The sequence below is a fragment of the Globicephala melas genome, chromosome 3 (genome assembly GCF_963455315.2).
Source record: "Globicephala melas chromosome 3, mGloMel1.2, whole genome shotgun sequence".
In the NCBI taxonomy this organism is placed as follows: Eukaryota; Metazoa; Chordata; class Mammalia; order Artiodactyla; family Delphinidae; genus Globicephala; species Globicephala melas.
Genome location: NC_083316.1, coordinates 28,058,057 through 28,083,804, shown reverse-complemented (window position 1 = coordinate 28,083,804; position 25,748 = coordinate 28,058,057). Strand labels below are relative to the sequence as shown.

General features: G+C 42.8%; 1 pseudogene; it reads left to right on the top strand.

Annotated features, from left to right (window-relative positions):
* Window positions 1-117: 117 nt before the first annotated feature.
* On the top strand, window positions 118-19,035 carry LOC115845603 (heterogeneous nuclear ribonucleoprotein D-like; annotated as a pseudogene).
* Window positions 19,036-25,748: the final 6,713 nt, after the last annotated feature.

The window sequence follows — 25,748 nt, the reverse complement described above, 5'->3', positions numbered from 1 at the left end:
GAAGCGCACCGTCCAAGTCAGGCAGACAGAGATCTGAAGGAAGAATCAGAGAGGCTGAATCCAGGTACAGGACCGAGACTGAGCAAACCTTACCAAAGGAGCCGATTCAATGGAGCAATGAGACCACAGAATGTAGCTAAAGGTATGTTTCCTTAGATACCAGAATCTTAGTCATGGAAGGCAGGCTACGAAGTGCCCGGTGGGGGTTAGTTACATAGAGCAGGATCCATTTGAGTTGTTTCATGCAGAAAGGATTTATTTCAGGGATTTATACGATTTAGAGAATCGTTGAGTGGGCTGAAGAAGCTGACTCAAAATTAAGGTTCAGGAAGAACTCCTTAAGTGACGCCAAAGAATCAGGCCACCAAGGGAGCCGAAGTTTCTCCTGCACTTGGAGGCTGCCTTCTCAACCAGGGAGCTGGCTCCAGAACCCCCCACCATTGCCAAGGTCAGGAGGCCGCTTCGATCAGGAACCACTGCCACCCCCTTACTGGTTCTGCTGCAGCTGACAGCACTAAATGAATGCAAATCACCTGCTCTGACCTCAGGAAGCCAGTGACTGACGGCTGGGGCCTCTGCTCCCACCAACACCCAAAAACAGAAGCGGCCTGCCTGAGGAAGCAGCAAAAACAGCAGACGAAGGGAAGCCTCGTGTCTACCAAATCCACCCTTAACAAATGCATGTCCCTGGGCGAAAGTACAAGAGGGGGCCCGCTGACTATATGATTAAGTGTCACAAGTTACAAATCAAGCTACAAATACGTTCTACCCTCCTACCTCGACAAACACACCTTCATAGCAATGTGAATGTTCAGAGTCAAATTTAGGTTCCTGAACACCCCTGAAGAACATGCCAGAATGTGGCAGTGTGGGAGAGCTAGCCCCCGGCCCCAGTTTCTTACCATTGGCTTGTCCTGCACTGCCAAGGGCTCTGTGCCTACATGCTTGGCCTCACGTGGCCAAGCTCTGTTCACACTGCAAACTCTCTTCCTCAAAGCCACCTCTCAGGGCGCTTACTTCGCTTAACTTTACTCTTGGCATCTACTCCCCTCTTTGATTTTAAGGGTCTGGGAAAATAAGAAATGTTTCTCCTCACAAAGAATCGAAAACCCATCGGTCTACAGTCTAGGAGACAGTATAGCAAGGTGGGGATTCTGCGGGCTTCGGCAGGGTCAGGCTGCATCCGGCAAGTTTCCTAAATTCTCAAAGCCTCCATTCCTTCACCTCTAAAATGGGAATGATAGGATTTACTCTGTAGGAAAGTGCACGTAAAGTGCCTAATATAGTGCCCTAGCACACAGTTAAGTGCTCCAAAAACCTTAACCATTATTATTGTTGCTATGGTCACACATTAATAGGTAAGACTGTACAGGAACAGTCACATTATTAGGGTCTTTTTGAGTCTTGAACCAGATCTCTAATCAGATGAATTGCACTCTGCATTAGGTCTCTGTGCTTGCTTGGAGCAGTCTGGAAAATAGTCTTCATCTTGTTGTCCAGTGTGAACAGATAATGGCTGCCTGGAGAACTATTTTGAGAAGGAACTTGAGGTCAAATCAAGCACAATGCTGTGATTGATTAATAATGTCTGCCTGGGGTATGGTGGGAGATAGGGCTGTACGTGTGCCAGGTATTTGCCATTCCTGGACTGGACCCCATTCCTGAGTGATAGGAAAGAAGATGGACTTGCAGAGAAACATTGGGCTTGAGTCCTACTTCTTCCACCCGCCCTGGCTCTGTGACCAGGGGTCAGGAATTTAACCCTCTTTTGCTTAGGTGCCTCATCTGTAAAATGAGGATAACCAGGTTCACCCTGCCTACCTTACAGGGTTATTTGTAAGGATCAAATGAGGTCATGCTTGTTAGGACACTGTCAGTTGCGAGGTGTTGCCTAAATGCAAGGTATTCTGTTATTAGCGTGTGGTATTTGGCCAGTTTGTGCTTGACAAGGAGGAGGAGCCAAGTCGATGATAGTTTTGGTCTGCCTCTGCCTGCAGCACCTCAGCCTGACTGCATCCTCCTTCAGTTTCTGAGTGCCAATCTATCAGGAGAGAGCCTGGCAGGGCGGAAAGAACTTGTATTAAAACCAGATGATGCCTCACTCATCAGCTGCGTAATTCAGGTCAAGTTTCGTAGCCTGTGTGAGCCTCAGTTTCTTCATCTGTAACATGGAGATTGGATAAAGATAATTATGACATCGGTCTCAACTGTCTCTCATGTGGTTGCATAACTCTAGGGCGATACACACGAAAGTGCTAGGGAAAATCTAAGTGCGAGTGCTTATGACCTCCTCCTATGATCTGAGCCAAATGCATCCTTATTTTATGAAGTCCCTTCCCTGCTCCCCACTCCTCCCTTCCATGATCCCTGAACAACCTCCAACAGGCCTGTCCTCTCATCAATTTAAATTGGGGCACAGCCTCCACGAGCTCTCGGTATCAAGACAAGGTCAGGATTGGGCCAGAAGCTGGAGGTCAGGGGAAGACAAAATGAGGCTAAGTCTTCAAACAGAGGTGGAGTGGGCCTATGGCCTGGATTGGGCATGAGAGGTTCTGGGAGGCTCAAGGCGAGACCCCAAATCCACGAAGAGCAAGGGCAGATGGTGAAGAGAGTCAGCGGAGCACATATGACATCAGAGCCGCCGGCATCAGTGAACAGGTTGGCCTCAGAGCACCAGCCCTTGTCAGTTCCCCAGACCCTGCCTCAGGCTTTGAATGGGGACACAATTCAACCCATAACTGTCCTTGCTTCTCTAGGGATGATTCGAACCAACGTGGCTGGGTGAAGACGGGGAACGAGGTAGGAGAAAAAACAAAGCACTGGAGTAGCATGGAATCTGCTTTCGCTCAGTTAGCAACCAGAGAGCAGTGATACCCTGTGGACTATTTCCTTCTATTCTGCTGATAGAGGGGAAAGGGGCTTTCAATACTCTCTTCAGAGCTTACAACAATCCTGGCGTGGAGTAGATGCTCCATAAATATTTGCTGAATCAGTAATGAATGAGAGAAATTCAGCCCATATGAGCAGCTAGTTAGAGTTTATATTCTGGTGCCAAGACTTTGTCCTGCCTGGAGAAAGGACATACTAAATGGTTATTGAATTTAGCATCAGTTTCTCCCATATAGTACATGTGGCCTTATTATTAACAGCTGGGCCTTACGGGAGTGGAATGAAGAGCTTCAGGGGGTGGGGCTCAGAGGGCTGGGCTCTTCCTTTGCCCCTCGTCCCTTGCTATTCCTCGGTGATCTCAGCCCACCCCCTGTCACCTTAGAGCGCCATTCGAAAGCGAATCTTGAGACCTGAACTGAGCTTTATACGTCTAACCTGTCCCAGAATCCTTTCCCTTACCAGAGTTTATTGATCCTGCATCTCACCCATTTATCAGCATTATAGAGTTGGAAGCGCCTCCGTGGTCATCAAGCTCTACCTCTTAATTCATAAATGAGGGACTGAGGGGAGAGGGGAAGAGATTTCACTAAAGCTGCACAGCCAGGACCCCTGACTCCTGATCTATGCCTCCACCTTTATCCTGAACCCTCGCTTCTGTTGTCTATTAGGAAATCACTTGCCAGATAGAGGAATTCCTCTGAATGTGTTTGCTAGACAGGAGAATGCTATCCTCTAGTTCAAATGTTCAAGTGTTCCCAGAGTATGAGGCCAACAGTGGGGATCTGAGGCATTTGGCTGGTGGCCAAGAGGCACTGGGTCAGGCTCCTCACACTCTCAGCCTATGAGCCCTGCCACCTGGCTGGCTGTTTGAGTCACCTACAGGGAAAGCTGAATTTCCATCCCAGGCTCCCTTACATCAACACTCCCACCATCCAGAGACAAGAGAGTCCTTGTGGAAAGTCAGACTGTGGCACAATCTTGACCCCGTGCTGGGCTGCCCTTTCTTGTTTCCCAGTCCTTCCTTGCCCCTGGCAAGTTTCACTGGGGCAGAACAATGGCTTCAGTCTACAGCGAGGTGAGCTCATTGCATTTTGCAGGTGCTCCGTTTGTACAATGGCCAAAGGAAGGCTCAGATGTGGCCCTAACAGTCACACTTAAAGCTCTTTACAGTGTACAGTGTCTTGAGACTCTGGGGAGAGCCCTGGGAGCTCCAGGGGAGCCCTGACAGCCACCTTATGCTTCCAACCAGCCAGCCCCACCATTGACACTGTCGAGGTGGCCTCCCATTGTCTATTGCATGCCAGCTTTACCTGCAGTGGTGCCTTCCTGAAAGGCTCAGCATGTATTTGTAAAACCTGAACTATTAAGTAGCTGAGTTTAATAAGTAAAAACCAACCAATGAAGCAAAGTGGAAGGGGGAGGGTGAATGTTCCCCATTAGGGTTACCAGACTTAACAAATAAAAAATTCAGTTAAATTTGAATTTCAGATTGTGAAAAATGTTGTCTGCCATTTCAGTAAACAAAGGATGTTGCAACCATCAAGACACTACAGATGCCCCTTATGGTGAACCCTCAGGGAACTCAGGTGGGAGAGAAGAGGATCCTGGCTGGAGATAACTAAGGTGAACATCAAAGGCATGATTTCAATGAACCCAGACTCTTGCATCTTTTCATACATAGGAAAGCGCTAAGTTCCTTAACTTGAGATACCTGGTTTTCTTTAATTCACAGTAATCTTTTGATGTTCCGACTGCCTGGTCTTTGTTGCAACAACTCCTAGATATCCTGGTTCCTCCCTTACCTCTTCGGAGGAGCTTCTCAGCGTTATATGAGATAGCTCTGAGAGGCTGCCTCCCAGGCTTGAAGTCCTCAGAAAGTCCGCTGAATAAAATAACATTCTCAACTTTTCTGTTGTGCATTTCTTTCAGTCGACAAGATAAGCAATGACTAATTTTTTTTAAAAGTATAAGTATATCCTGTTCAATATTTGGGAAATATACTAAAAATTATTTATTGTGCATCTCTCTCTGAAATTCAAATTTATCCAAGTGCCCCGTATTTTAGCTGATAACCCCAGTTGCTATGGAATTCCATGGTCCGGATATCCTACGAAACACACCTTGACTCTTGACTGTTGGAATGAAGTCTGGGACTCTTGCCGTCTTGACTTTGGCAGCTCTGCCAAATCATTACCGTTTGCGAGTGCTGCACAGGGGTTTCGGGGAGTTCCGCTGGAGGGCTCCTGCATGGCCCCAGCTGCTGGGAATTCCCTATAATGGGAGATGCACAGCCGGTTCCCAGAAAGTGCAAACGTAACTCAAGTGAGTCAGCACATTTTCACATCGGCAGTCTAGGTACATACACAGAGCTTTCTTATAACCCTCTCCTTTGCTCAACATTCCTGAATAGGATCACCCACGCGTTACCACCTCTGCTTACGGTGAGGAAACACTCAAGTCATATTGACCGAGTCAGCGCCTGGTAGACAGACTTGAGAATCATCCTGGCTGACAGGCTCTAAGACCCATAACACCTTTCCGTTTTTATTGGAACATATTGCTTTATTAGTCCAATCGGATATGTTTTTTTCAAAAACTTTTGCATTATGTTTTTTTCTAACTATAAAAGTAATATTTGATTATTACAGCAAACTTAGAAAACACAGATAAAAAAGAAAGAGTGATCAGCAAAGGAAGCAATTCCACAATGCAAAATAACTATTGTTGACAGGTAGGCACATGGCCTTCCACACTGTACCCTCTTCATGTATATTAATATATTATGTCATAGTCAGCTTGGGCTACTAAAACAAAATACCATAGACTGGGTGGCTTAAACAACAGGCGTTTTTTTCTCACAGTTCTGGAGGCTGGAGAGTCCAAGATCAAGGCGCTGGGCAGATTCGGTTTTTGATGGGGACCTTCTTACCATCTTGTAGATAGCCACCTTATCCCTGTGTCTTCACGGTGGAGAGAGGAAGCTCTGGTATCTCTTCCTCTTGGGGCTCCACCCTCATGACTTCACCTAAACCTAATTACCTCTCAAAAGCCCCACCTCCTAATACCATCATGTTATGCACTAGGACATTAACATATGATTGGGGGGTACACACATATTCAGTCCAGAATCTGTTCTTAGTTTTAAATAAAAAGGGCCAAATCCTTTTCTGCACATGCATCCATATATGAGTGACATAAACATGTGAATAGTTATATATGTGAAGATATCATATGTATATATGCTCAAACATATCTATATATATATGAACTTCAATGACTTTGAAATTAGGTGGTTCATTTTTGGCATTAACCAAGACTGAAAACTAAGTACAGAAAGAGGGTGAAAAGTACCAAATAAACTCCCGATAAAGTACAAAGAGTGTGGGCTTCCCTGGTGGCGCAGTGGTTGAGAGTCCGCCTGCCAATGCAGGGGACACGGGTTCGAGCCCTGGTCTGGGAAGATCCCACATGCCACGGAGCAACTAGGCCCGTGAGCCACAACTACTGAGCCTGCGCGTCTGGAGCGTGTGCTCCGCAACAAGAGAGGCCACGATAGTGAGAGGCCCGTGCACCGCGATGAAGAGTGGCCTCCGCTTGCCACAACTAGAGAAAGCCCTCACACAGAAACGAAGACCCAACACAGCCAAAAATAAATAAATAAATAAACTTTAAAAAGAAATAACAAATGTTCAAGTACAAATGGTGTCTTTAAAAGTAAAAAAAAAAATCTGTGTTAAAAAAAAGTACAAAGAGTGGGCAGTGAAGGACACAGGGAAATTTTCTACCACCATGAAGGGTGAAACTGTCCTCCATAATGAACTATTCCTAGTCAAGAATGAGTGTTTGAGAAAAAAAAAAAAAGAGGAGTGTTTGGTGAGTGGGGAGGTATAGCTAAAAAAGGTCTATCCCTAATGCTTTTCCTCTGAAATATTGACTTACGCTAAATACTATTACCCAACAACTGGCTTCCCCTTTGGACATAGGGACTGGTGAAACATAAACCAGAGTTGATGTTACTGTGAATTCAGTAGCACTTAGGACTCAGTAACATGTTCTGTAATCAATGTGTTTGTAGATAACTCATGCTTATATAGAATCTCTGAACGACTTCTTGTTTTAGAGTTTGGACGACATTCTTCATTTGCGGAGGTCAATACTACGAAACTGAGAACCTCTTTATCTTATACGGCAGCTAAAATGGTTTATTTTTGCAGACAGTTGTCAAACATGGCGACTTAGGACACAGTCTGATGATGGCCTGGGGCCAGAGTCAGAGGCCTTTGCAGAGAGAAGTGTTCCTGTGGATTCAGGCGAGGAGTGACCCATAACCAACATTCAGTCACTGGCCTTGCTGTAGGCTCTGTCGCATGAAATAGTGGTTTATCATGTTTTCCCATAATAGGATGTGGTAGCTCTCAGAGAAACTTCTTTCTCCCGCAAGACACACCTCCAAACACCCAGCTCCCCATGTAAATGCAGCTACTCTGAACTTTGCAACCTGTTCTCCTGCGTAGCTGCAGATCCTGTGAAAAATAACAGAAGAGATCCTGGGGCTGAAGATGATTCACTGGCTCATTCGAAGAGACCATCTGACCCTCTGGGTCTCCACTGGATATCCTTTCTTAGTAGGAAACATGGGCATAAGCCACTCAAGTAATATATGGCTGTGAAAATCTAGATCAGTGTTAGCATCATTATATTTGGTTCATTCTAGCTGTATGCATATATATAAACACTGCATGCACAGTGTTGTCTGTCTTGAGAACAAAGCTTTTTATAAAAGGGTGGTATCTGTATTTCTGGTATCTTGCTGGGCAAACTCAGAGACTTAAGTGCACATTAAATAGAATGAGAACCTACAACAGAAGAATCTGTCAAAATAGGTTAGCATCTCATACCATTGTGATCTAACATGGTTTGTTCAATGTTAGTCTTGCTTGGGAAGGAAAATATTGGAAAGCTTTGTTTAAATCTACCAAACAAGAAAACCAAACCAATACAAAGCAAAACCCCAGCTGGCCAATTCCTTGTACTACTCATTCTTTTTGTAAGAAACGTTTGTCTGGGATATCATTTATGATCATTTCTAAGGCAGAAGTAGTGTCAAGTTCCCAAGGAGAAAAAATACATGGAGAGGTCTAAGAGTAGATTCCTAAACAATGGAAGGAAAACCACACTGGTAACCTCGACAGCAGTAACTACTTTGGGCCATGATTTGGACCAGTTGTCACGAGCACTGACAAATTGCATGGAATAGTAAAATGCATCCAAAGCCCAATATGAAATAAGAATTCACAATGCTGGGTGGCCAGAGGAAACACATCAATAAGGCTAATTACTTGGTCTGCGATGTCCTGGGCTATTCTAGACGTGTGACTGCCACCTACTGGCGAACATTATCTTTACTTAGAGGGTCCAGGAATTCTGCAGCCAACCATGTCCATGGTTGAGGACAACAGCGTTGTGCTCTGCTAATGCTGACCTCAGTACAAACTCTTTTTCCCATTCTCTTTTATTGTACCTCCCCTTAGTTCTGTTTTTAAAGTAATGCAAAGTCACTCATTTATCTTCTCTAACACCATTTTTCTTCACGTCTCCATGCCACTAGTTCAAGAGAGCCTGAGCTTGGCAAAACCCCTCCTTATCCCAGATACTTTTCCTCTATCCCTTTCTATTTCTTGGGGGATGCAAGAGTTCCTTAAGAGAGAAGCCCTTGAAAGACAGCTTGGTAAGAGCAGCTGAAACGCTGAGAACAGTGGCACATCCATTACTAAATTAAGAAATTAATTTCTACTATTACAATGATTTCCAAGGTTCAAAAATAATAATGCTGATAATAGCAGTTGTTTGTGGTGAAAATATATGGGGAAAAAACCTCATACTTTAAAAAATGTTTTTACTTAAGGATGGGTATGTGTATATCCTTATGCTACGGGGGAAAACAAATAAGTCAACATACAGTTGCATTGATACAAAGTAAATATAAGGACACAAAATGACAAGGCAGTGGTGAGGAGAGGTGGCGTATATTGAAGAAAAGCTTATCAAAGATTTTGAGGGCTTCCCTGGTGGCGCAGTGGTTGAGAGTCCGCCTGCCGATGCAGGGGACACGGGTTTGTACCCCGGTCCGAGAGGATCCCACATGCCGCGGAGAGGCTGGGCCCGTGAGCCTGCGCGTCCGGAGCCTGTGCTCCGTAACGGGAGAGGCCATGGTGGTGAGAGGCCTGCGTACTGATTTTGAAAGATTGTACCAATGTCCACTACTTCCAGCAAATTATGTGACTTTCTTTGACTCTCATCAGCATTGAACATTAATAGATTTTTCTAGTCTTGATATGTGAAAATGGCAACTGATTAAGTAGAATTTATTCCACTACTATTAAAGTTAAACATTTTTATATGTTTATTTTCCATATGTAATTTATCTTACATATGTAAATTGTTCACATCCTTTTCCCATTTATCAACTAGTTTAAAAGTTTTCTTTCTTATAGATGCATGCAGACTGCTATTAGAAGAAGGATATTCATCCTTCATATTCCATACCTGAGCAAGTATTGTTCTAGGAATCCTACTTATTTAATTTTGTTTGTGAATTTTTTTGGCCACACCGCAGGGCCTGTGGGATCTTAATTCCCCGACCAGGGATCGAACCCGTGCCCCCTGCAGTGGAAGCACGGAGTCTTAACCACTGCACTGCCAGGGAAGTCCAGTTTGTGATATTTTTTTTTTTTTGTGTGTGATATTTTTGATGTGTAGAAATTCTATACTTTTGTATGGTCAAAATTTACCCTTTCAGATTTCTTTCATTGTTATATAATTTAGAACAAATATTCACTCATATCTTATTTGTGGATGTGTGTGGCTTGCTTTTTAAATATGTAACTCTTTAATCAATCTCTGATTTATTATGACATATGGTAATGGTAAAGATCTAACTAATTTTTTAAAAAATAGCTATTCAGTTGTCCTAATAACATTACAAAAATATTTAGGTCCCTGTATACATTAGGGTTGTTTTCTGTTTTGCAGAAACAGAATGTTTTGATTACTGACTTATTTGCCTATTCCTTGTCTCAATATCGCATTTATTGTGCACCTAGTATGTCTTAGGCACTGTGCTGGGTGCTGGGAAATTAAATGATGAGCAAAACAGACAATGTGCTGCACTTGGGGAGGTCATAATGTAAGAGACACAGTAGACATTCATCTAGTAATGATTCCAATATATAATACATGATTGTGATATAAAAGGAGCTGTGAGAACATAATCTGATCTTTTTCTTTTTTGGGGGGGGATGATTCCTAAGGAAATAATCATAAATAAAAACATTAGAAATGCTTTTTTTAACATCTTTATTGGAGTATAATTGCTTTACAATGGTGTGTTAGTTTCTGCCGTATAACAAAGTGAATCAGCTATACACATATATATATCTGCATATCTCCTCCCTCTTGTGTTTCCCTCCCACTCTCCCTATCCCACCCCTCCAGGTGGTCACAGAGCACCGAGCTGATCTCCCTGTGCTATGAGGCCGCTTCCCACTAGCTATCTATTTTACATTTGGTAGTGTATATATGTCCATGCCACTCTCTCACTTCGTCCCAGCTTACCCTTCCCCCTCCCTGTGTCCTCAAGTCCATTCTCTATGTCTGCATCTTTATTCCCACCCTGCCCCTAGGTTCTTCAGAACCTTTTTTTTTTTTTAGATTCCATATATATGTGTTAGCATACGGTATTTGTTTTTCTCTTTCTGACTTACTACACTCTGTATGACAGACTCTATGTCCATCCACCTCACTACAAATAACCCAGTTTTGTTTCTGTTTATGTCTGAGTAATATTCCATTGTATATATGTGCCACATCTTCTTTATCCATTCATCTGTTGATGGACACTTAGGTTGCTTCCATGTCCTGGCGATTGTAAATAGTGCTGCAATGAACATTGTGGTACATGCTTCTTTTTGAATTTTAGTTTTCTCAGGGTATATGCCCAGTAGTGGGATTGCTGGGTCGTATGGTAGCTCTATTTTTAGTTTTTTAAGGAACCTCCATGCTGTTCTCCATAGTGGCTGTATCAATGTACATTCCCACCAACAGTGCAGGAGGGTTCCCTTTTCTCCACACCCTCTCCAGCATTTGTTTGTAGATTTTTTGATGATGGCCATTCTGACTGGTGTGAGGTGATACCTCATTGTAGTTTTGATTTGCATAGAAATGCTTTTTGAATTAAGATGTTCATCAAAAAGTTGTTTGTAACAGAAAAAAATTAGAATAGATTTAGAATATCTAACTGTAGAGTATTGAAAAAACAATTAAAAAGTTAAATTATGATTCTGTTGTAAAAGGCAAATGCTTGGTAAATTGAATAAGCAACAAGGGTCTGTTGTACAGCAGAGGGAATACAGTCAATATTTTATAATAACTTTAAATGGAGTAAAATGTATAAAGATTTTGAATCACTATGTTGTGATTCAACATAGTTGAATTCAACACTTGAAACTAATATTGTAAATCAGTTATATTTCAATTTTTAAAAATGTTTGATAAAGTGGAAAATGTTAGAAACAACAGAGTACGTGCAGTTTACAGTCTGTATGCGAAACAAACATACCTCTACTTAGAAAAATATCTGAGTACAATGTATGGAGATATTAGAATGGCTTTGTTGGGGCGAGGAGATTTTGGGTGGCATTTCCCTTTGCTTTTGTCTATTTGCTAAATTTTCTTTACTATTTCTTTTAAATAAATATGTTCTCCTCCTGCTTACTTCTAGACCAGTTCATGAAGATAAAAAAATAAACGTACTGCTATCAGGTTCTTAATTAAAGGCAATTTGCAATGGAGGAGAACTTTTTAAAAGTATGTAGAAATTATGTATATATTATGTATAAATATTCATGAATCTATAGAACTGAATGGAGCCTAAATATTGTGCGACCCTAACAATCACCAAATGCAGATATGAATTTGCATTTCAAAACCCCCCAAATGCTAGAACGGTACGGAAGTGGGCAGAGATGTTCTGGAATAATTTTCAGGAAGATCAACGATGAAAAAGGACATTTTAGAAATTCAGTCATCCCAGTAGATCTATATCTCTGTCGTCAACTTTATTATTGAGTCCCCACTGGGCACAAGGACTTATATCCTCTGGAAATTGCCCAGCCTGGCAACACTGGTGCTGAATCCCTCTTCATGGTGTGTCCTGTGTGCACCCCTGCAGTCCAGGCACACGTGAGAGGGGCTGCATAAACATGGGAAGTTGGAATTGCAGAGGTTAGAAGACACGCACAAATTCAGGACCTAAAGTGTTAATACGTTTTAATAGTGATCCAAGTGGCCCCTGTCTGCTCCTCTCTGTGTGCATTTTTTTTTAAGTTTCAAGATTTTATAAAATCTCAGAAAAGCTGCTTTGGGTCTTGCAAGTCCCTTCCTAAAGGTGAAAGATCACCTGTCCCACCCATGGGAAAAATATATTCACGCACATGAAGAAGACAGATGGCATCATTTTGCCCGGGACCCTTATGAGGACCAAAAAAACTTCCAAATAATTCCTGGTTGAAGAAGCTAGATAGTGTCTTTATCAACAAGCCTGGAAGAACCATGCTTTGAGCCGAGCTACCCAGGTTTCAGTGCTGGATTGGCTACTGTATCAGTTAATGTCCTAGCAGGATATTGCTGGTACATTCAGTCTAGGTACTTCAAGGAAAGTTTGATAAAAGGACAACAGAGCAGTGTGATGGGTCACTTTGCCAGCCCGAAGGCTGAAGGGAGGAGAAGAGGAGGCAGTCACAGAGAGAGAGATGGAGAGAGATGGACACGGCAAGAGGGAGAGGGAGAGCGAGAGGGAAAAACAGCACAAGAAGTGTGTGGAGGACGGATGCAGCCAGCTCTCTTTCTGATATCCTGGCACTGTTTCCCATTGTTGGAACCCACCTATGCAGCCAGAGGGCCAGGGGGCCTGTTGGGGCAGAGCCAGAGGTCTTCTCTTGGGGCACAGAGGAAGGTGGAGGAAGAGGGGTCTGTTGGACAAACTGAAGATAAGCAGATCAACTGCTTTTCGGAGATAAAGAAAAGTAAGGTGGGCTCTGTCTTCTGGGAAGTAATGACTGCTAAAGCATGACTTTTATTTATTTATTTATTTTTCTTTTTAATTTTTTAAAACATCTTTATTGGAGTATAACTGCTTTACAATGGTGCGTTAGTTTCTGCTATATAACAAAGTGAATCAGCTATACATATACATATATCCCTATATTTCTTCCCTCTTGCATCTCCCTCCCTCCCACACTCCCTATCATACCCCTCTAGGTGGTCACAAAGCACCGAGCTGATCTCCCTGTGCTGTGCGGCTGCTTCCCACTAGCTATCTATTTTACGTTTGGTAGTGTATATATGTCCGTGCCACTCTCTCACTTCATCCCAGCTTACCCTTCCCCTTCCCCATATCCTCAAGTCCATTCTCTAGTAGGTCTGTGTCTTTATTCCTGTCTTACCCCTAGGTTCTTCATGACCATTTTTTTTTTCTTTTTAGATTATATATATATGTGTTAGCATACGGTATTTGTTTTTCTTTTTCTGACTTACTTCACTCTGTATGACGGACTCTAGGTCCATCCACCTCACTACAAATAACTCAGTTTCGTTTCTTTTTACGGCTGAGTAATATTCCATTGTATATATATGTGCCACCTCTTCTTTATCCATTCATCTGTCGATGGACACTTAGGTTGTAAAGCATGACTTTTAAAAACTGGAAACAGGGGAAAAGATTCTCCTTAAATGTGGAAATTAAAGTGAAAATTGTGTTTGTCTATAGAGTCTGCATTTTTCTGCAGACACACACATGACACACTTACAGGTAGTCTATATACCGGTTCTGCCTAGAGAATTACAGGGAACAGTGATTGATACCCTCAGGAAACAGGCTATGATACAATAAGTGGCTACACCTAGGCCTACTTCCTGCCCCTAAGATGATTTCATAATAACCCAAGAACTTCTGGAAAACACAAAGGACAATTTGAAATTTAACTGTTTATCATCAGCTGCCTGGGAAAATATGCCCCCCAAAGTGCAACCCCCAATATATCTGAACCTGTTCTCCAATTCAGCATCACCCAGGGAATCTATGGGATCCTTGTAAACGCACTCAGTCCAGACACCTTAAGACGCCAATCATACCTTACCAGGCATCTGCATACCAGCCATATATAATCCGTAAGACCATCTTGCATGTATTTAGCTCTTTACAGTCTCCAAAGAGGTTTGAGAGCACACTGGTACCCAATCATATTCCTTCGCTCTTTTAGGAGGCAGGGACACGGTTGTCTAATTTGTTTCTCTAACCCATTGTTCAGTACACACAAAGTGCCCAGCTGACAGCTGAGTAAATGTTTGCTAGGTTGAATTGACCTAAAAAACTCTGACAGACAGAGGAAAGCTGATGAGTTGAGCATGCAGAGCCTTGGTTTCTTCTTTGTGATGAAGTAACTTTAAAAAGAGGAATGGAGACTTCTAGTTTTGCGAGCCAGACCCACAAAGGAAAAGTCTGCAAGAACTAACCTCTGATTCTATGGAGCACAAAATAGTGAGCTCAGGGAGAAGGATTGGCCTTGGGGTGGGCGTAGTGACTATAAGGGTGACAGTGGGGGGCTTTGAGGTTCTTCTCATGTTCTTTTCTTGTAATGGGTGCTGATTATATGGGTGCCGTTCAGTTTGTGAAAATTCACAGAGTCATACATTTAAGCGTACTTTTCTGTAAATGTATTTGATGTCAAAGAAGTTTACATAATAGCAATCCTTTACAGGCAATCTAACTTCAAATGATAGAACCTCCGAATAACCTGAAGTTGTGTTTACCCTTGAACATTAGTTAATTAATTGAGAGCCTGGGATTCAGATCAGGTGGCTTGGGTTGGAATTCTGGCCCTGCCACTCCCTAATGGGAGATCTCGGCTATGTTACATAACATCTCTAAGATTCTGTTTTCTCATTCGTAGAGTAGGCAGATAATGATACCAACATAACTGAGGTGTCAAGAACACAGTCATCGGGCTTCCCTGGTGGCGCAGTGGTTGAGGGTCCGCCTGCCGATGCAGAGGACACGGGTTTGTGCCCCGGTCCGGGAAGATCCCACATGCCGCGGAGCGGCTGGGCCCGTGAGCCCATGGCTGTTGAGCCTGCGCGTCCGAAGCCTGTGCTCCGCAACGGGAGAGGCCACGGCAGTGAGAGGCCCGCGTACCAAAAAAAAAAAAAGTTTAAAAAAAAAGAACACAGTCATCTCTCAACAAATGGTTGCTAGTCCTCTCAGAGTTGCTATAACATCTCAGTTTGCATACAAATCTCAGTTGCTGAATTTAGATGTGCAAGAACTTCAACTTTCTGCTTCTATACCTGGCCTTATTATTATTATTATTTTTAATTCTTATTCCTTTGGGCAGCAGAAACAATCTCTGTCATTTCAGTTTTCCTGCCCTCACCCTGGGATTATGTCTGGGATTAAGGTGACATCTATATTTCGCCACACTGTATCTGCTCAGCTGTTCTCACTCCCGCCTGATATGGGGTGGTGTCCACACAGATTCTGTGCGGCTCTTTCGAGTTCTCTTAGCTACTCCTGTGCTCCTCCGGGGAACATGGGGTTATTGTACTGCACCTGTTCCTTGCCAAGGTGATAGTGCCATGTGAGGCTCTCTCAGGCTGTCAGTCTAGGTATGTGCACATTTTCTACTCTTGACCCACCAGCACCATATCTAAGAAAGTGGTTTGTCTTCCCCCCAGCCCTGCCCCTGCCTATCCTGCCTCAGCCGATAGAAGGAGCAGGTCACAGTGACGCTTGTGTTAGCAGAATGGCTAGGCTGGTGTAACACAGGGTCTGAAAACCAAGAGAAGTTTATTTCTCTCTCTCCCACGTAATGATCTGGGCTGTAAGGGCTGTTGGGCAACCTGCTTCGTGACATCATTCAGGGAACGAGGCTCTTTCCATCTGATTATTCTATCACCCCTTAAAGTATGTATTTCTTCCTCTCCATGGTCAAAGTCAGACTCAGCCGTATTCACGTTCCACATCACAGGTGGGAGAAGAAGTTCAAGCGAGTCACCCCTTTTAAGCAGGCGAGGCAGAAGTTACTCAGAACGTTTCCCCTCACAATCTTTTGATGAGAGCTTATCTCACAACCACCCCACAGGCTTGTCCAAGCCTTTCTTCCGACTATGCTCTGTATATTTCTGGTAGATATAGCACCTTCATCATTCCCAGTGGTGTTTATTTTCCCTTTTCCATTACTGGGTGTCCGTGGAGAACTTGGCCTGCTCCTTAATTGGCTTTGACAGTGAAAAGATAATGGAAGCTATGGAAGTAGAATCAACAAGGCTTGACAACCAATTATAAAGAGTTGGTGACTATTTTAGATTCCACGCATAAGTGAGTTCGTGTTTGTCTCCTGTGTCTGCCTTACTTCACTCAGCACACACCAGCCCCAGGTTTAGCCATGTTGTTGAGATGGCAGGATTTCCTTCTTTTTAAGGGCTGAATATCATTTTATTGTATATATGCATTATATCTTCTTTAACCATTCATCTCTTGATGGACATTTAGGTTGTTTTCGTATTTTGTTTATTGTGAATAATGCTGTAATGAACTAAAATAGTCAAACTCATAGAAGCAGGGGGTAGTGGGAGGAGGAAATGGGGAGATGTTGGTCAAAGGGTACGAAGTTTCTGTTATGCAAGATGAATAAGTGCTGGACATACTAATGTACAGCAATGTGACTATCGTTAACAATATTGTATTGTATACTTTAAACTGGCTAAGAGGATGGCTCTTAAGTTTCTCATCACACAGGCACACACACAAAAGAAGGAAAATGGTGACTATGTGGGGTGACGGGTCTGTTAATTAACTTGATTGTGGTGATTGTATGTATATCAAGTTGTACATCTTAATTATATATAATTTTTATGTATCAGTTATATATCAATAAATCCAGAAAAGTGGTTGGTAAGACAGAAGGAGGAATTGAAGTTTTGTTGTTGTTTTTGTTTTTAATGTTGAGCCTGGAGTGACATGAGCTGATATGGGAAATACCAGAAGAGGAACAGATTTAATGAGAATTAAAAAAAATAATAATCAAAATAATGACAATAACGATGTCTGGCATACATTATGTCCTGAGAATTTTGAATTTCTTACTCCATTCAATCTTCAAAACCCACTTACTTATTTACAGCCCTCCCTCAGTATCTGTGAACCCTCGTGGATACCAAAATCTGTGGATGCACAAGTCCCTCGCAGTTGGCCCTCTGTACCCATGAGTTCCACATCCGAGGATACAAAGGGCCAACTGTACGCGTTTTCCTAATTTAAGGATGAGGAGCCTGGGGGCACAGTGAGTTAACACAAATTGCCCAAGGTCGTGTGGCTTGAAGCAGCAGCACAGAAAGTGCATCTTGGCCCTGGAAATCCAGAGCCTCTGCATGTAATCCCTGTGCTATACTGTAACCCCTTCTATACTGAGAAGAATCTGATTTTAGAATTAGGGATGACTTATGTCTGGGAAGCTGGGAAAATTCAATGCCTAGGAGAGATGATGGCTGAGGGTGTCTCAACAATCGAGGGCTGGAATCATCTGGAAGCATCTATTCATCTTTCTTTCATTGGTGTTGACTGCTTGCTGGGACCTAAGCTGGACTGTCAACCGGTGCACCAACTGGTCTTTGCATGTGGACTGGGCTTTCTCACAGCATGGCTACCTTAGAGGATGTGGAGGTTTTTTATAGCAGCTAATGGAGAAAGTGTTTTATGTAACTTTGGCCTAACCAGCGAGCTACATGGAAGCTGCATCACTTTTCTGAAAGGTATGGTACTATTAAAATAGGTCCACAAATATTTTGATACTCCTTCCTTCAAAGAGTGGCACCTAGGCTGCTGCTGCCGTGACTCGGACTGCAGACCAGCACCCCCGGGCTGACAACTCCGCCGCTATGAAGACGTGAAGGAGTACAGCAACAGAGAGGAATTCGCAGAGGGATCCAAGATCAATGAGGCCAAGCATCAGCGGGATGACGCTAAAATGGTTATTAGAGGCTTGAGCTGGGATACAAGCAAGAAAGATCTGACTGAATATCTGTCTCGATTTGGAGAAGTTGTAGACTGCACAATTAAAACAGATCCAGTCGCTGAAAGATCAAGAGGATTTGGATTTGTGCTTTTCAAAGATGGTGATAGTGTTGCTAAGGCCCTGGAACTGAAAGAACACAAGCTGGATGGCAAATTCATAGATGTTAAAAGAATCAAAGCTTTAAAAGGGAAGGAACCCTCCAAAAAGGTTTTAGTAGGTGGATTGAGCCCAGATACTTTGGAAAAACAAATTAAAGAATATTTGAGGGCTTCCCTGGTGGCGCAGTGGCAGAGAATCTGCCTGCCAATGCAGGGGACACGGGTTCGAGCCCTGGTCTGGGAGGATCCCACATGCCACGGAGCAACTGGGCCCGTGAGCCACAACTACTGAGCCTGCGCGTCTGAAGCCTGTGCTCCGCAACAAGAGAGGACGCAATAGTGAGAGGCCCTGCGCACTGCAATGAAGAGTGGCCCCCGCTTGCCACAACTAGAGAAAGCCCTCGCACAGAAACGAAGACCCAACACAGCCATAAATAAATAAATAAATTTATTTTTTAAAAAAAGAAGAATATTTTGGAGCCTTTGGAGAGATTGAAAATGTTGAACTTCCACAGATACAAAAATAAATGAAAGAAGAGGATTTTGTTTTATTACATATACAGCTGAAGAGCCAGTAAAGAAATTGTTAGAAAGCAGGTATCATCAACCTGGTTCTGGGAACTGTGAAATCAAAGTGGCACAACCCAAGACATAGGCAGCAACAGAAGCAACCAAAAGGAGGATGAGGTGCTGCAGCTGGTGGACGACGTGGTACTAGGGGTCGTGGCCGAGGCCGACAGAGCACTTGTGGCAAGGCATCCCGAGGGGGCGGCAATCACCAAAATAATTACCAGCCATACTAAAGGGGGATGTTGGAGAAAACAGGCAGAGATTGCTGAAGTAACCCATCCTGCAGGACGACATTGAAGATTGGTCTTCTGTTGATCTAAGATGATTATTTTGTAAAAGACTTTCTAGTGTACAAGACAAAACTGTGTCCAGCTGTGTATGGCCACCAATTAGTTTTCTTTGTTTTTACTTTGTCTTTTGCTATCTGTGTTATGACTCGATGGGGATTTGTGTTTATACAAATTTTGTTTGTACGATTTCATGTTAAACCCCAAATAAAGGCTTCCTTGTGTGATTGTTTTTCTGCGTCAGGTACTAAAGAACTCTGTACAAGTGTAATTTCAAATAAGCAATAATTAAGGCACAGTTTGTTTTGTAGGGAGTGTTGATCCAGAGGGAGAAATTGTGGTGCTTTATGAATAGCCAGCTACAGTGTCTACCCTGTTCCCCTTTTTTGTTAGGTGTATTCTATGCTTTAAGGCTTCATTTCCCTGTTAACTGAGGCTTCCATCATACCTTTAAGTAATGTTGTTTCCTCTCTGTATATCTGGAGACTTTGTCATGAAAGTTTCTGTGGTATAGTTACAGTGTTGTGATTAGTGGAAGCTTTCTAGCAGACCATAAGCCTTCTGGTTATATTTTGAAAAGTAACTTTTTCTTTTTGATTTATGTTTCTTTTTTAAATTTTTGGTTGCATTTGGTCTTCGTTGCTGCATGCGGGCTTTCTATAGTTGCAGCGAGCGGGGGCTACTCTTCATTGTGGTGCACAGGCTTCTCATTGTGATGGCTTCTCTTGTTGCAGAGCACGGGCTCTAGGTGTGCGGGCTTCAGTAGTTGTGGCACGTGGGCTCAGTAGTTGTGGCTCGTGGGCTCTAGAGAGCAGGCTCAGTAGTTATGGCACATGGGCTTAGTTGCTCCGCGGCACGTGGGATCTTGCTGCACTGGGGCTCGAACCTGTGTCCCCTGCATTGGAAGGCGGATTCTTAACCACTGCGCCTCCAGGGAAGTCTGAAAAGTAACTTTTCAATGGCACAAAGCATGCTGGTAGCTCCTTTGATGAATAGAAAATATTTTACTTTGTTCTTGTCTCTGGAAAGGCGTTTGTTATGATTCGCTGTATTCAGTGGTCTGCTAGAAAGATCTTTGGCTAATCGTAATACCATAACTTTGTTTTCTTGATTAAAATGTCCACATATACCCAGGGGAAAAACACTTAAACTGTGTTATGGGAGCTACAGTTTACGAATATCAGATGTAGTTACATTTAACACAAGGATTTCGGCAAATAAGTATGAAGTTATTAAAGTTTGAACAAAAGTTAGATTAAAATATTTGAAGTAGTGGCTGAGTAGCTAACTTGTATACTATTCTATATTGGTATTCTATTGTTTCTAGTATTGTTATTATGTCACAGCAAGCACCAAACTGAACAAAATATTTTCTGTTGGGGCATTGTTGGGGAGCTATACTGGATGTTAACTGTGATGTGGTGTGAGTTCTTGGAAAAAGCCATGGTAGCAGGTATCATCATTTTTAGTGCAGTTAGTCGTGAGTTCAGTAGTTAAGCATATCTGTATTCAGACATAAGAAGGAATAGTGGGCAAATGTCTTCCTTAAATCTTATGTAAATGCAAATCTAAGTGTGACCAAGTCACGTCATTACAACAGGTCTTCCTGGTGCATTAAAGAGAAAAACGGTTCAGCTCTAGATTTTGGAGGATGTCCTGGGTAAATTTAAGTTTTGAATTTTACATTCAGTGTAGTTATTGAATTTAAGGGCTTTGTCTTTTTTTCTGTGGTTCCATGCTAGCCATTAGGATTGGCATACATATTCACATGTGGACTAGTTGACCTCACCTTCAACCAAGTGCAAATTTTTTTATACTAATGAACCCACCTTTTTCTGTTTTATTTGGTGCCTGCAACTTTCTTTGTTCCAATGATGTTCGTACTTGCTGGGCTATCCAGTTACAATGCTTTTGGGCTTGTTTTGCTTTTGTTTTGCCATTTGACCTTACACCTAGGCCAAGTACCAATGTTGGCTATTGCAAGGGATTGTTTAATTCTTTCAACACGCAACCTTAGGGAACAGAAAGGAGATTTTCACTTTATGTTGTCAAAGTCAGTAGGTGTAGTGTCTTTAGGGCAGTGAATCCTGTAAGTTCAAATTTATGATTAGGTGACACGTTGACATTGAGATTGTCCTTTCCCTGATCAAAAATGAATAAAGGCTTTTTAAACAAACAAACAAAAATTGGCACCTAATTTCCCTCCCTTGAGTGCGGAATGTACTTAGCGACTGACCTCTAATGAATAGAATATTGTAGAAGTGATGGTGTGTGATTTTCGAGATAAGGACACAAAGGCATTATGCCTTCTGCTCTCTCTCGAATCACTTGCTCTACCGTGATACTCAAGCAATCCTATGGAGAGATTCACATGGCAAGAAAATGAGGCCTCCTGCCAGCAGCCGTGTGAGTGAGCCATCTTGGAAGCAGGCCTTCCAACCCTAGTCAAGCCTTCAAATGACTATATCCCCTGCTGATATCTTGACTGAAACCTCGTAAAAGACCCTGAAACAAAAATCACCAGTTAAGCCACTCCCAAATTCCTGACCCGTAGAGACTATGCGTAATAAATCTTGGTTACCTTAAGTCACTAATTTTGGGGGTAATTTCTTGTGAAACGATAGGTGACTGATACACCGAGCCTCAGAGGCCATGGGACATCATTTGCTGCATTCTATTGGTCAAGGGCTCAGATTCAAGGGGAGGGGACACTGACCTAGGCACTCAGTGGGAAGAGGGTCAAAATGTTTGCAGACATGGTTTAAACTGCCATAGAATGTTTAGTTTAGTGTACCTGCAAAATATAATTGGGGAGACAGCCACCAAATACCTAACAAAGCAAGTCCTTTGCAGCACATGTAACATTTGTAATTAAATAATCATTTGTGTAATTTCTGGATGGATTTCTGTTGTCCTGCCGGAATGTGGATTTGCATCTCTTTTGTTCCTTCCTATCCCCAGAGCCTTGCACAGTGCTTCACGGATACTACACGCTCACAAGGTATCTGTTGAACAAATGTACAAATCTTTAGGTGATCAGGATGTTATGAACATATATATCTGGCCCTGGAAGTGTTTTTGTTTTTTGAATTGTTATCCCCAAATAAAATTTCTGAATAATGCTTGAAAATATATAACTCATTCTTTACATTTGTATAGGATATGCTACTATTTATTACATTCTGATTGTCTCAGTTTATAGCTTCTCAAAAAACAGCATGTGAAATAATTTTAGGAATTACATGGATGGAGTTTTAAACTTTTAATAGCTATGTGATTATTTTATTGCATGTTCAAAAGTGAAAAAAATACGAAGTGTGTGAATTAAAGCAAAATATTAGGTAAAGAATAGAATAGGTAACATGCAGACATGGTAAAAATTACAAAAGTTATGCTTAGATGACTCAAGTTGGGTAAATATCATGAGGCTGATCTTCTACAATAAGACATGTAATCTGTGGTGGAGATCATTTCACCTCTGTTTTACAGAAGGTAAAACTGAAGTTTAGAAATTACAACATGGTGATTTTCCCACTCTTCCAGGCTACATGTAATGCACGCAACCTGTTTTAAACACTGCCTTTCAGTTCCCTGTAAACATATAGATATGAGGTTGTACACAATCCCATCTGCTGACACATTTTACCTTTATCCCACCTGAACAAATGTGGAGACTTCACAGTTCTTAAATGATGACGGTGGAAGTCTTCACGTCAGTCAGTGAGATCAGATCTGTGACTTAGTGTTTCTTAGCTGTCTCTCATTGTTGCCACTTAGATATCAGCTAAGCTCATCTTTCTTCATCGGAATCTTGTAGCTCTGTTGAGTTTTAAGTGAAAGAGGCAAGCGACTAGACCTAGAGGTCATTTCTTGAGAGCCATTTATGGGACAGCGAGTGTATTTGTTTTCTATGGCTGCCTTAACAAATTATCATAAATTTAGTCACTTAAAATGAGATCAATGTATTAAGTTATAGTTCTGCCTGTCAGGAGTCTAGATACAGCATGGTCTTCTGCTTAGAGTCTCACCAGGCTGAAATCATGTTTTGGCAGGGATGTGATCCTTTCTGGAGGCTCCGGAAATGTATCTATTTCCAAGTTCATTTGGTTGATGGCAGAATTCAGTTCCATACCGTGGTAGGATTGAGGTTCCTGTTTCCTCACTGGTTGTTGGTTGAAGTTTATTCTCAGCTTCTAGAATCTACCTGCATTCCTTGGCTTCCTTCATCTTCAAAGCCAGCAAGTTCATCTCGTGCTGTAACCTCTCCTTCTGTCTCATCTCTGCTTTCACTGGAGACAATTCTCAACTTTTAAGGACTCGTGTGATTAGATTGAGTGCACCCACAAAATCCAAGATAATCTCTCCATGTTAGAACCAGCTGTAGTCTTAATGACATCTGTAAAGACCCTTAACAGCAGTAACTGGATTAGTATTTGATTGAACAGCAGGGGACAGGAGTCTTGGGGGAACATCTTTAAAATTCTGCCTACCACGAGGAGTATCTTTATTTTTTTTTAATAAAAAGATTTTATTTAAAAAAATTTTTTTAACATCTTTAGTGGAGTATAATTGCTTTACAATGGTGCGTTAGTTTCTGCTTTATAACAAAGTGAATCAGCTACACATATACATATATCCCCATATCTCCTCCCTCTTGCATCTCCCTCCTTCCCACTCTCCCTATCCCACCCCTCTAGGTGGTCACAAAGCACCGAGCTGATCCAGAGGGAGTATCCTGAACAGCAGCATATAGATACCTAATGACTCAGAAAACTAGTTAATTGCTCCATATACACCAAAGATTAAAGCTGAACCGGGGAGGGCATAATCAGAAAGAATATTCCTATTTAAACAGGGGAAGGAGGTGAGGCCACAGCAGTTACTGGTCCACAGTGATTCTGAAGCCTCCTGGGCAACTGTTGTCAGGTGTTCCCCCCTCTGGAAATAGGTAAAGTTCCTTGTTTCTGTCCCAGTTCTGCTCCTGGGAGTAGTTCCCAAGTCTGTTTCCCCCCATGGCTCTGGAAGATGTGCTTCCTCATCATGCCCCTTGCCCATTTCTGATGAGGGAAAATACGCCATTTGGGGTCTTCTTATACATCCAGTCATCTCAGTCTCTCTCTCATTTTTTTTAAAAAATAATTTTATTTATTTTTGGCTGCGTTGCGTCTTCATTGCTGCGCGGGCTTTCTCTGGTTGTGGTGAGTGGGGGCTACTCTTCATTGCAGGGCCTGGGCTTCTCGTTGCGGTGGCTTCTCTTCTTGCAGAGCACGGGCTGTAGGCCCGCGGGCTTCAACAGTTGCAGCACACGGGCTCAGTTGTGGCACGTGGGCCCTAGAGCACAGGCTTCAGTAGTTGTGGCGCATGGGCTTAGTTGCTCCACGGCACGTGGGATCTTCCCGGACCAGGGATCAAACCCATGTCCCCTGCATTGGCAGGCGGATTCTTAACCACTGTGCCACCAGGGAAGCCCCAGTCATCACAGTCTCTTGTTAGTCCAGGCTGTAGGGACTTTGTCAATATGCTAAAAGCCTTTGTGTGTTTTTGTTGTGGGTTTTGGAAGGCAGAGGGTTTTCTATATTTGATTCTATTCCATTCCACCTGCCAAAAGTCACACCCATAATTCTTACAAGCTATGTTTCTCTCTGCAGACATAATTACTGCTAATTTGGGCATTCCAGGCTGCTGTGGGAACGTGCTCGTAAGCTTCCCAGGGGCGCTTTTGTTGAGCAGTGTGAATTGTTTAAGTCCGCATCCTGCTTGAAGGCAGAGGGTGGACTTTTTGACCTCTCCAGGTCTCTATTAAGGATGAAGTCCTTAGGAAGGAATTGCCTGGAGCCTGTCAAGGGGCTGCTTTCCCTTGAGATGCTCTGCTCTCCTTCCCTAAGTATAGACACACAGTCACAGTCATCACTTAGAGCCCCTTGAGAAGCCCGGGGCGGTGCTGGGACTTGCTGGCCATCAGCGTCATTCACCATAATCCTTTGTCATCGGGTGAAGTCTCCCAGCCAGGCTCTGCCTTCTCCTTCACTCTCTCTTCCAGGCTATCGCTTGCATTCAGAAAATCTTGCCAATTGTCCTGGGAACAAAAGCCTGTGGGAGACCCCTGGGAAGAAGATGCCTGTCACCAAGTACATGCCTTAGTTGCTGCTGTCACCTGGAAACAACCACAAGGACTAAAGCAAGTGTGTGAATCAGGGGAGCGTGAAAAGCTGTGTCAGACCATCTCATGCTGGGAGTTCCTGAGTTGTCTGGGTCAAGGAGCCCCACCAATTGTCCGTCACTGTGTAAATTTGCCCAATGTCTGCTGCATACTTGGCAAAAGCACTGGTTTTCAAGGGCAACCAATGCTGGCAGGTAATCAGTATATCTGAAAACCCTCTTCTATTGGGAATGGCAAATACCTCTACAGCTCACTTTGTGCTGATCTCCTCTAGATTGAGTCTACTAGTAATATTTCTATTATGCAGAGCAGTTAAAAACACAAGGTTAATTCTGGGGATACGGAATAACTCTTTCTAAGTACCAGATCTATGATTTTGGTAGTTGCTACTTGGTGAATGCTAATATATATCTATCTCTTCAGGGTGATTTGGGCTTTGGTTTGCAAACCCGGCAGAATAGCATTTTAAAATTATAGATTATCGGACACGGTGCCAGAAGTGCTTTGGATGGAGTCTAGAAACATGTGTTTTAAAAAGCTCTTAGGCATAATAGTTATATACAGTTAGTTGCTCTAAGAAAGAATCCCTGTATTTTAGTGGCTTTATACAATTGAA